We start from the raw sequence: 10,238 nt of genomic DNA on the forward strand, positions 1-10,238 counted from the left end.
AAATGCCTGGTGTCCAGGGTGCAGCTTTAAGCCTTAGGAATGATTCAGTGGGACATTTCAGGAACAGGCTCCGGAAGAGAAAGGGGTCAGGTTTCATAGGAGGCTAAGTGTGACCTCATGTCCAGGATAAGAGAATGGTCGGGTGGAAGAGGGGATGCAAAGTTGGCTAGAGGTTGGTTCAAACCCTTGGACACGAGAGGAGTAAATGTCTCCAATGTTGTCCTCACCCTTGATGACATGTGGAATTCAGGTCTTCAGTTAAAACCAAGATGGGGCAAATCTATGATGGCACCGAGGACATCGCTGGTGACCTCATCAGAGGCTTTAGAGGAAATTATTTATAAGTGAATCTTTGGGTGGGAATGAGAACGACCTTTCCTCCTGCATCTCTAAAGTAAGTCTCCCTTCTCCACCACCATCCCCGACAGCAGTTTCCTTCTAGAGGCAACCTCTCTTCTCAGTTTGCTGTGCATTTTTCCAGCCATAGTTGGTTGGAAACAATCCCCATTGCTCTTGCTTCCATGTGGAGGGAGCTGCACCAGGAAACACCCCTGGCCACAAGCCCCACCCCTCACCCTCTCCTTTGCTTCTGATTGGAGGAAGCACCCATGGTCTACTCTTTGGATTGGTGGAGCTCCTCCATTATGGGGCACAGTGCAAACACTTCGCCCTTCCCTAATCTGGCTGGAGATTGAAACCCGCCCTCCAACCTAGCTTTTCTCACCTAGTCAGATCCCTCAGATCAGTCTCTTGCAGTGCAGATGGATCCACCCACTCTTTGAATGGCTGCCTGGTGTCCTGCTGTGTGGCCATGCCACACTTCACCTAAGCAGCTCCCTACTGACTTAGGTAGCTTCCAGACTTTGCTAGTCCACACCACATCGCCAGTGCGCATCCTTGCACTCATTTCGTTGCACATTTGCTTTATATTGAAGGTTTCCTAGAAGTGGAGATGCTGAATCAAAAATATGTGCATTTATTTTATTTGTAATGTAAAGTTTTAAGTTCAATTTACTGCAAAGAATACCAGGCACCGTTGGTGCTGTGTCAGAGGGTCCTGTGAGGGTATCAAATATGGGGCCAGCTCTTGTACATGACATTAGCTGAGTGGAGAAGCCTTGACATCATGCCTCAGACTCACAAACATCCTCCGTTCTCCTGAAGTATAACTCTGGCCCTGCCATCCCCAGGGCTTTCCCCAGTAGTGCTGTCTCCCGGCCACTGCATTTGCACCCTGCCCTCCCTGGAGATACTAAAGAACAACTCCCTCGACTGCACGTTGTTTAAAGGCTGGACCACCGAAACCAGGGTCCTATCAGAACCAGTCATTGCCACTCACAGAAATTTATTTTCCCTTCAGAAAACACAACATTGAATTCTGAAACACCTCCCTCCCCACCCGGTCCTTGCGGGTGTCAGCGCTCTGCAGCTTTGGCCACACCGGCCTCGTCTCTGTTCCCCGGAACACAGCTCCCTGGAACAGTCTCTCCATTCCACCCTGGCTGGCTCTCACCTGGTCTAGGTCTCGATTCAGGCAACCCCTCCTCAGAGAAGCGTCCCTGGCCACTCAACATAAGTAGCCAGTTCCCCTTCAGCATAAGCTGTCCAGCTCCCTGGCTCAATTTTCTTTGAAGGACTTGAGTGGTCTGAAGGCATCTTACTCATTCCCTTGTTTATTTATCGACCCTGCCATGCCCAGTGCATGGTAAGCTATGGCCGTTATTTTATAATTCTAGAAAATACCTCGGAAAACTCAAAGTTCCAGTTGTCCAGAAGAGGAAACTGAGGCCAGAGAGGGCCAAGCCTTGCTCAGATGCTGCCACAGCAAAGCCAGAACAAGACCAGGCCCAGAACAGTCTCCTGGCCCCCAAGCCACCTAGCCCTTTCAACCTCACTGGGAGACCCCTCTGAATCTCCAGTAATCAATGACTGTTTCCTGCAAGCCACTGTTGCTTTCCAGTACGCCTTTCATCAAGCAATACAAGCAATGTTGTTGGGGTTTTTTTGCAGTTTTTTCAGAAGTGGATCAGAACATTCTAAAAGGCCTCTGGGTTTTGAGCATTAACCTCTTGGAGGTGGGAGACTACAGTAGATAAGCTTTTCATGTCCCTGTCCAAAAATTGAAGTCCTGCGATTTGCAGAACTTCACTTTCTTTTTAAGATTCTTTCTTCCTTGCATGAAAGAAAGAGAGAGAGACCCTGATCATGGGCTTGGCACATCTACAATGCTCACCCCTCCAGCAAGCCAAGATACAGGTGCGCCCAGATGCCACGCACGTGCAGGCTGACCTGGAATCTGAACCCAGCCGTTGTGCAGTGATACCTGAGCACCTGTGCCACCCTGGCTGGGCCCAGAATGCCACTTTAAGCAGGAGGCTTTGAACATGCCAGGAGAATACTTGTATGTGTGCCCATGATCCTGGTGGGCCGGGGAGCTGAGGAAGGCGATGCAGTGCGACCCCCAGGCGGTGCTTTTCTTTCTCTCTCTCTTGTGTACACACATGTGCTGTAGCGTAAATAAAAATGTGTTTTGATCTACACAATTTTTTAAAGAAAAGATAACAGGGGACCAGCAGTTAGCATAATAGCTATGTCACTGGACTCCCATGTATTGGCCACAGTTCGCATCCTGGACCCGGTGGCTTGAGACACGCCTGGCACGTGTGCGTGCGTGCCCAAGATCCTGAGAGGAGAACGGAGGAGAAGGGATTGCGGCGTGGCCATCCCCCCTGGGGGGTGATTTCTCACTTTCTGTCTCTCTCTCTCTGTCTGTCTGGCAAGCGCATGCGCCCTATAGCGAAAACCTCTCAAAAAAAAAAAAAAAAAAGGAAAGATAACAGAATCAAAAGGCACATGATTAAAAAACAAAACAAAAAAAACACTACAGCTTTATGTCCAACTCCAGTTCTGTTCCACACAAGTAATGACTTTTAACCCTTTCAGCTGTCTTTTCCCCTATCTCTCCAGATTCCCAAACAATATCCATGTCCTCCTACTTCCCGATTAACTTATTAACTTCCTGCTCAGGGAAGACTGTCTCTTTACCACTGTTTGTCCCCACATGCCTCCTCCATGGTCCAATATGGTCTATACTTACGTATGTCGCTTACATCACCACTAATGAATATTCTTCCAAAAGTTCAAAGAAAGTATTGCAAAAAGTTCATAGAAAATAAGTATTAGGAAAAAACAATAGACAAAGTCCAATACATTTCTGTACAAAAACAAACTTGTACTTTAATTTCATTTTTCCACGAGTGTTTTCAAATACACGGCAGAGCCAAATAGTGTACTATGGGTGCAACTTTTTTCTTGAAAAACTTATTTTTCCACCAGCATTTCTTTTATGATCATTATTATGCACTCAAACACTATACATCATTATTTTATAAAGAGGATTTACTCAACATGACATACACCTCAGACCAGTCCAGTTGAGAATACTTTCCCCAGCCTTTCTGGTCGTCTTTCTCTTCCCTACTCTTCTGTTCCTTCTTTTTTTTCCCTCTTTCTTTTTTCTCTTCCCCATGGTTCCATCTATTTCTCACATTTCTTTTTAAATTTCTTCCTAGCTTCTCCTCAGATGTTCTCGCATTCCAAATTGGCCTACCCTAGTGGCAACGCAAATGCTGCTCTTTGGTCAGGAGCCTGGGCTGCACACACCCTCTGCACATTCTCCAGCCAGTCCGCTCCCAACTCTGCCATCCCCTGCTCTCCACCATGTGCAGCCTCAGCAGCTGCTGCTGTCACAGGACAAGGACAAGCAGTGCCACACAAAGCATTCTTCAGGGGAGATCAGCAGACTTGCTCCTAACTGTGGGCAGGGCCGGGGGAGCTGACATAACCCTGAGACATTAGAAGGTAAAGCAGATCCCTGGGAGCGACGGTCATTCCATGTGAAAATGAGATGCATCACGATTTTTTAAAATATTTTTAAAGAATGATTTTATTTAAATTTATTTATTTATCTACTTATTTTTTTAGTTTGATGAGAGGGATGGAGTGAGAGAGAGAAGGAAAGTGAGAAAGCAAGCTGCCAGGTCCGGGACTTGAACCGCGATAGGCCATGTGGGAATCCAGCATCCCTAACCACCACGCCACCTGCCGGCCCCGAGATGCATCACGATTAAAGGTGGAGCTGCAGCTGACACGGTGCATCTTACACTAGGTCTTCATCTCGGCCTTACCAAGCTGGCAGAGCCAAGTCTCTCTATCCCCCTTTTACGGATGAGAAACTGAGGCTCCCAGAAGCTTCAAGGGATCTTTCAAAGTTTGCAGTGCTGGGACTCAAACCCCTGGTTTTCCAGCTCCAAGTCCAGGGCATCTTTCTACTATCCTCGTTCCTGCTCACATGAGTACGGCCTAATGAAGCCCCCCAACCCATCCACCCCGGTGGCCTAATTAAAACCAGGAGCACAGCACAACGCAGTGCCAAATCATCTTTGAGTCCTCAACCTTTGGCTAGACTTTTCTCAAGTTTGGCACTAGGCAGGAGGGATCGGGGACAGCAGCATCTTCCTGCACTCAGTTAAAGTTGAGATGGCTGGGCGAATTAAGAGAAGTCCAGCAGGTGTTTTAGTGGTTAAGGCGCTGGACTCCTACATGGCTGACAACAGTTCGAGTCCCAGATCCGGTGGCTTGAAACTCACACTGAGTGCACATGTGTGTATGCTCAAAATCCAAGGAGAATGGAGAAGGGACTGCAGCATGCCCATCACCCCTGGGGGGAGGATTTCTCACTTTCCCTCTCACTGTCTCTCTCTGTCTCTGCAGAGAACACATGCACACCATGGCAAGGACCTTAAAAAAAATAATTAAACTGAAAAATTTTTAAAAAAGAGAGAAGGCCTAATTAAGAGCTAGGCATTAGTCTTCATTTGTACTAAAAATAGGGTTTCCTGCATTTTTCTTCCTGTTAGCGCTGGTCAAGTCAAAGCATCAGTTTGCTTTACTAATCTTCTTTGAGATTGGTTTGGGTTATACATAGAGCTTCTCCTTGGTCACTGAAAGGTTTATTAGGACATGGTAGAATGGACGCCATTCTGTTTTCTAAGCTTGTCACAATGTGCCCCATTACCATCCGGAACCCTGGGATCTCACAGACCACTGTGAGCTGCCCAGGCTCCCAGCCTGGGTTTAGGTACAGAGCAGGGACCAGAGTTAATTATCTTCAGCTGGAACGGTAAATACTCCCCATTCTTTGACTACACATTAAAGGTAGTAACATAAAATAATACAGAACACAGACTACTAAAACTTAATATTAAACGAAACCTATAACAGGGTTAGGGGAAATAGCAAATGGGTCTGCTCGGGCAGCGCCAAGCACCCTGTGGGGTCAGCACGGGAGACAGCAGGGGGAGGAGGAGCAGGCCGGAGGGGGCTATGGAATTCTGCACACGGAATGGGATGGTTGTGGCTCAGTGAACGTCACGTTCTAAAGGTTGACAGGATGAGGGACGGCCCCCTGGAAATGCCCATCCAGAACCCAGATAGCAAACAGGTGCGCTAAGATCTGACATCTCGCTGCCTCCTAGTAGAAGTGCTGTCCTTTACGCCTTAGTCCAATGCCTGCCTGAAGCATGTGTGTGTGTGTGTGTGTGTGTGTGTGTGTGTGTTCACACCCGTGCGTGCACATCTAGCCCTGGGTGTGGAGAAACTCATAAAAATCCTGCTGGTGACTAACTGGCCCGCCTTCCCCCAAAAGCGGCATTTGGTCTGCCATTGACAGTGGGGCATTGCTACCCGGGTCTTCTGCATAAAGAAAAGGCCTCTGGAGTGCCTTTCCTGCACAAAATCACGAACCTGCACCCCGGGAGCCCCAGCCCTCGGGCTATGGCCTGAGGAAGCCACCGTGGTACATGCAAGCAACCGAGAGCGAGCCCAGCGGCCGCCTAGGAAGGGCTGATGTGCCATTGAGAAGACCGCTTGGCCACCCAGCCCTCTTCCCAGCCTCGGACGTTCTTCCTGGTTTAAACCACAGTCGGTTCTCAGCCTGAGTGGGGCCCCTTTCCCGGAAGCTGGCCATCAGGGATAAATGGGCTTCCGCTACCCAGGGCATCTCCGCAGCCCGGCAGTCCAGGCTGGCAGGTGTCCAGATCCCGGGTAGGAGGCTGAGCCCACCTCTGCCTTCCTGAGAACAGAGGCCAAAGCGCTGTGCTCTCAGGGAGCAGTGGGCAATGAGAGGGGCCTGAACTGAACCGCAGTCCCCTCCTGCGGGTGGCCTCGCAGGGTTTGGTGTCAGCAACAAAGGACGATGCCAAGGTGTGGGGCCTTCAGTGCAGACCTGCGCTGTCTGGCGCCCGGAGTCTGGGCAGCCCCCCAGCTGGGAAGTGTCCCCGTCTCCGCACTCGCTCCAAGCCCCAGGGAGGTGCTGACACTAACCCCTGGGAGGCCACCCTTCAGGAGGGGACTGTGGTTCAGTTCAGGCCCGTCCCACTGCCCACTGCACCCAGAGAGCACAGTGCTTTGGCCTCTGTTCTCAGGAAGGCAGAGGTCGGCTCAGACTCCTGCCCTGGGATCTGGACACCAGCCAGCCTGGACTGTCCGGGCAGCAGAGATGCCCTGGGGATAGCGGAAGCCCATTTACCCCTGGTGGCCGGCTTCCCGCTCAGCGTGGCTGGGGCCGCGGCTCGAAGCCCACATGTGGCTCTGTCCGGAAATGGCAACAGGCGGGACACGGGAATTTGGCAAGGCTCCAGGGCAGAAGCCACTGAGGACAATTCTGTCTGCGCAGCCCTAGCGCTTCCCACTTTCGGAATAAAAATAACCACGACATCAACAATAATGCCGGCCAAGTTTAATGCCTGACCTGTGCCAGGCACTGCTGTAAGCTCTTCTCATATATTCACTAATTAGTACTCACCAAAACACTACAATGGACGTGCTGTAATTAGCCTCATTTTACAGATTTTTTCAAAAGAAAAAAAGAAAAAAAAAGACCTAGAAGTTAGGAAACTTCCCTGAGGTCATGCTGCTAACAAAGGCAAGAGCTAGGACTTGAACCCAGGCAGTCTCTGACACCTGAGAAAGTGCTATGTTGTCCAGCCTAAATCTGACATTCCCTTCCCTTCTGGGGTTCTGTTACTTTAAGGCCTGACCATCCAAAGTCCCAGGGCCACAAGCAGGTTTAGATGCTGGCTGTCACCAACGTAGCCTCGGACGGATACAGGAAGCACGCTAGGGACAAGGGAAGCAGAAGAAACCCAGGGATCCTGTGCCCTCCAGGCAGAAGGCTTTCCTTCCCCTGCACATGGCACAGACACCATCCATGAGGGGACAGCTCTAGCAGGGCTATGCTCCACTCCGCAGGTGAGAGCCCACGGTAAGGGATTTGGTCCCATCGTCCTGTTTGCCATGCAGAACCAGGGCTCAGACCACAGCCTTCTGCTTATGAGCCTGCAGAGACCTGCTGCTCGCCCTTTAAAAGCAGAGCAATCAGTCACCCAGCAGCAGGTCTGAGCACCACCACGGACCGGGCCCTGACAATACATGGATGAGCGAGGCGAACCCCAGGTGCCCATGAAGGACAGGGCATATATGACAGACATGATGGGACCACATGTGTGTGTGTGACACCCATGTGTGACCACCCTGTGCAGGTTGGGGAAGCATCAGAGGGCTTCACTGGGGAAATAATACCTGAAGCGGGGATGAAGCATGGGCAGAAGGCACTGCAGGCCGAGGGTGCAGGATCACTGAGGTGCAGAGGGCCACATATGCGAGGGGTGTGTGTGCTGGGCAGGGCTCCGAGATGAGCTGGAACTCTGCTGGGCAAGAAGCTTAACGGGTCTTGGAGGCCACGCACAGGAGAGTGACAGTCCCTGGAGGTGGCACGGCCAGGAGGGTTCTCAAGCAAGAAATCACAGATCTGCTTCTGGAAGAAAAGCACCCAGGCAGGAGGATGGGCCAGCAGGAGGTGAATGGGCAAGGCCGTCAGTTGCCCTGGTGAAAAGCAACAGGTCTCGACCGATGGCAGAGGGAGAGAGCTACGAGCCCTTCAAGAGTCCTGGGACTTGGCCATGGGCCAAGTGACACACAAAGGATTCTGCAGGCCCCTGCTTGTGCCAAAGAGGACACAGTTCACTTGGTCCTAGAAACGTCCGGTGAGCCACAGTGGCGACGTGTCTGAGAGGCGGCACTACAGGCAGAACTGTCACTCAGGGAAAAGCAGACACTAGAATCAGGAAGTTGGCGGTCAAACCATGGGACCCAGAAGCCGAGAGGAGTGGAGAGACACAGGACAGAAAGCGAGCCAATGGGCAGCCTTGGTAAGGACGATTTCGGCAAAGGAAACTAAAGCCAGTCTTCTTTTGTCCCCGGCGCCTCTCACAGCTTGATGTTAGACTGCTGTTGACTTGGGTACTGTACGAGGGGACCTTCATGAATAAATGAAGTTAATATATGAGTTTATTTTAGGGCAGATCTTTTTTTTTCTTTTTCTTTTTTTTCGCTATAGGGTGCGTGAGCTCGCCAGACAGACAGAGAGAGACACAGAGACAGAAAGCGAGAAATCACCACCCAGGGGGGATGGTCACGCCGCAGTCCCTTCTCCTCCATTCTCCTCTTGGGATCTTGGGCACGCACGCACACGCGCCCGGCGTGAGTTTTAAGCCACCGGGTCCGGGACGCAAACCGTGGTCGACTACATGGGAGTCCAGTGACATAGCCATTACGTTAACTGCTGGTTCCCAGGGCAGATCTTTTTGAAATCCATGCCTAGTTTTTTAATTTATTTCTTCCTTGAGCAAGAGAGACAGAAAGTGACAGAGACAGCACCTCTAACAAGGTCTTGTGCTGTGGTCCACCCCTAGCTCCAGCCAGCCCTGGTGTACTCAGGAGGTCTCTGGACAAGAACCCAGAACTTTCCCATGTGGGTCAGCTTTGCAGACCATTGGATTTTACCATTGTGCCACTGTCTGGCACTCCCCATGCATACACAGTTTCTTCATAATAAGCATTTTTCATGCCATTTGTAAGTACCCCTCGTATCTCTCCCAGCTATGGTGTTGGGGAGCTGGAGTGTTTTTGCAGTATGGTATTCTCAATAGAACACCACCCAGCTTGTACACAGAGCTCAATACATGCATGCTGACTGAATAACTGATGGAGGCAGGTTTTGTTTTTTGTTTTTGTTTTTGTTTTTGTTTTTTAGAGGTTTTTGCTATAGGGTGTGTGCACTTGCCAAAAAGACAGAAAGAGACAGACAAACAGCGAGAAATCACCCCCTAGGGGGGATGACCATGCCGCAATCCCTTCTCCTCCATTCTCCTCTCAGGATCTTGGGCACACACACACACACACGCCCAGTGTGAGTTTATGCCTGGGTCTGGGACTCAAACCACGGTTGACTACATGGGAGTCCAGAGACGAAGCCATTACGCCAATTGCTAGTCCTGCAGGTTTCAAGGAGCTAAAGAACTCAAGAGAAGAAAAGACACAGAGCTAGACTTTTCTCTCAAGTATGGCAATAAAAAGGAAGAAGAGGGGCCAGCAGGTGGCATGGTGGTCAAGGTGCGGCTGTTCCACATGGCCAAGCCCGGTTTGAGTCCCAGACCTGGCGGCTTAAAAATCATGCCAGGCACACATGAATGCATGCCCCAAATCCCAGGAGGAGAATGGAGAGGGGGTTGTGACAGGACCATCCCCCCCAGGTGATTTCTTACTTTCCCTCTCCTTGTCGCTCTCCAGTTAGTGCACAGGCTGTGTGGTAAAAACTTAAATTTAAAAAAAAAAAAAATTTAAAAAATGGAAGAAATATTTATCAAGGTCCTGGAGTCCCTCCCCATAGAGACAACTCCATGCTCAAAAGGCTTCACTGGTAAGTCCTGCCAAACATTTAAGGAAGAATAATACCACTCCTAAACGAACTATTCCAAGAAATCCAAAAGGGGGTTGCACCCTCCTCCTAACTCAGTCTATAAGGCCAGCATTACCCTAATCCTCAAAGCAGACAAAGGCATTACAAGAAAAGAAAAAGACAGACTAATAGCCTCCATATGCACGAGTGAGAGGAATTTTAACACAATTTCCCCGCACAACTCTGGCTGGGCTTGTGATTTGCTTCATTGATAAAACGCGGCAAAAGTAACAGTGCGCCGATTCTGAGTCAAGGCCCGAAGAGTTCTATGCACTCTTCTCTGAAAGAGAAGCACTGAACAAGCCAGGCTGACCTACTGCAGGGCAGGTTATATGGAGCACACACTATCTGTCCCAGCAGAGCCACCCTAGACCAGCCC

At 50.2% G+C, this 10,238-nt stretch overlaps 1 long non-coding RNA gene across 1 annotated transcript in view; it reads left to right on the plus strand.

The window, feature by feature from the left end:
- Positions 1-5,094: 5,094 nt before the first annotated feature.
- Positions 5,095-10,238, plus strand: part of LOC102490567 (uncharacterized) — a 10,003-nt gene continuing 4,859 nt past the window's right edge. The window contains exon 1 of the long non-coding RNA XR_334245.1: positions 5,095-5,182. This is a non-coding gene — a long non-coding RNA (uncharacterized LOC102490567). The remainder of the gene's footprint in view (positions 5,183-10,238) is intronic.

Source organism: Tupaia chinensis, unplaced genomic scaffold (genome assembly GCF_000334495.1).
Source record: "Tupaia chinensis unplaced genomic scaffold, TupChi_1.0 Scaffold000182_1, whole genome shotgun sequence".
NCBI classification, from domain to species: domain Eukaryota; kingdom Metazoa; phylum Chordata; class Mammalia; order Scandentia; family Tupaiidae; genus Tupaia; species Tupaia belangeri.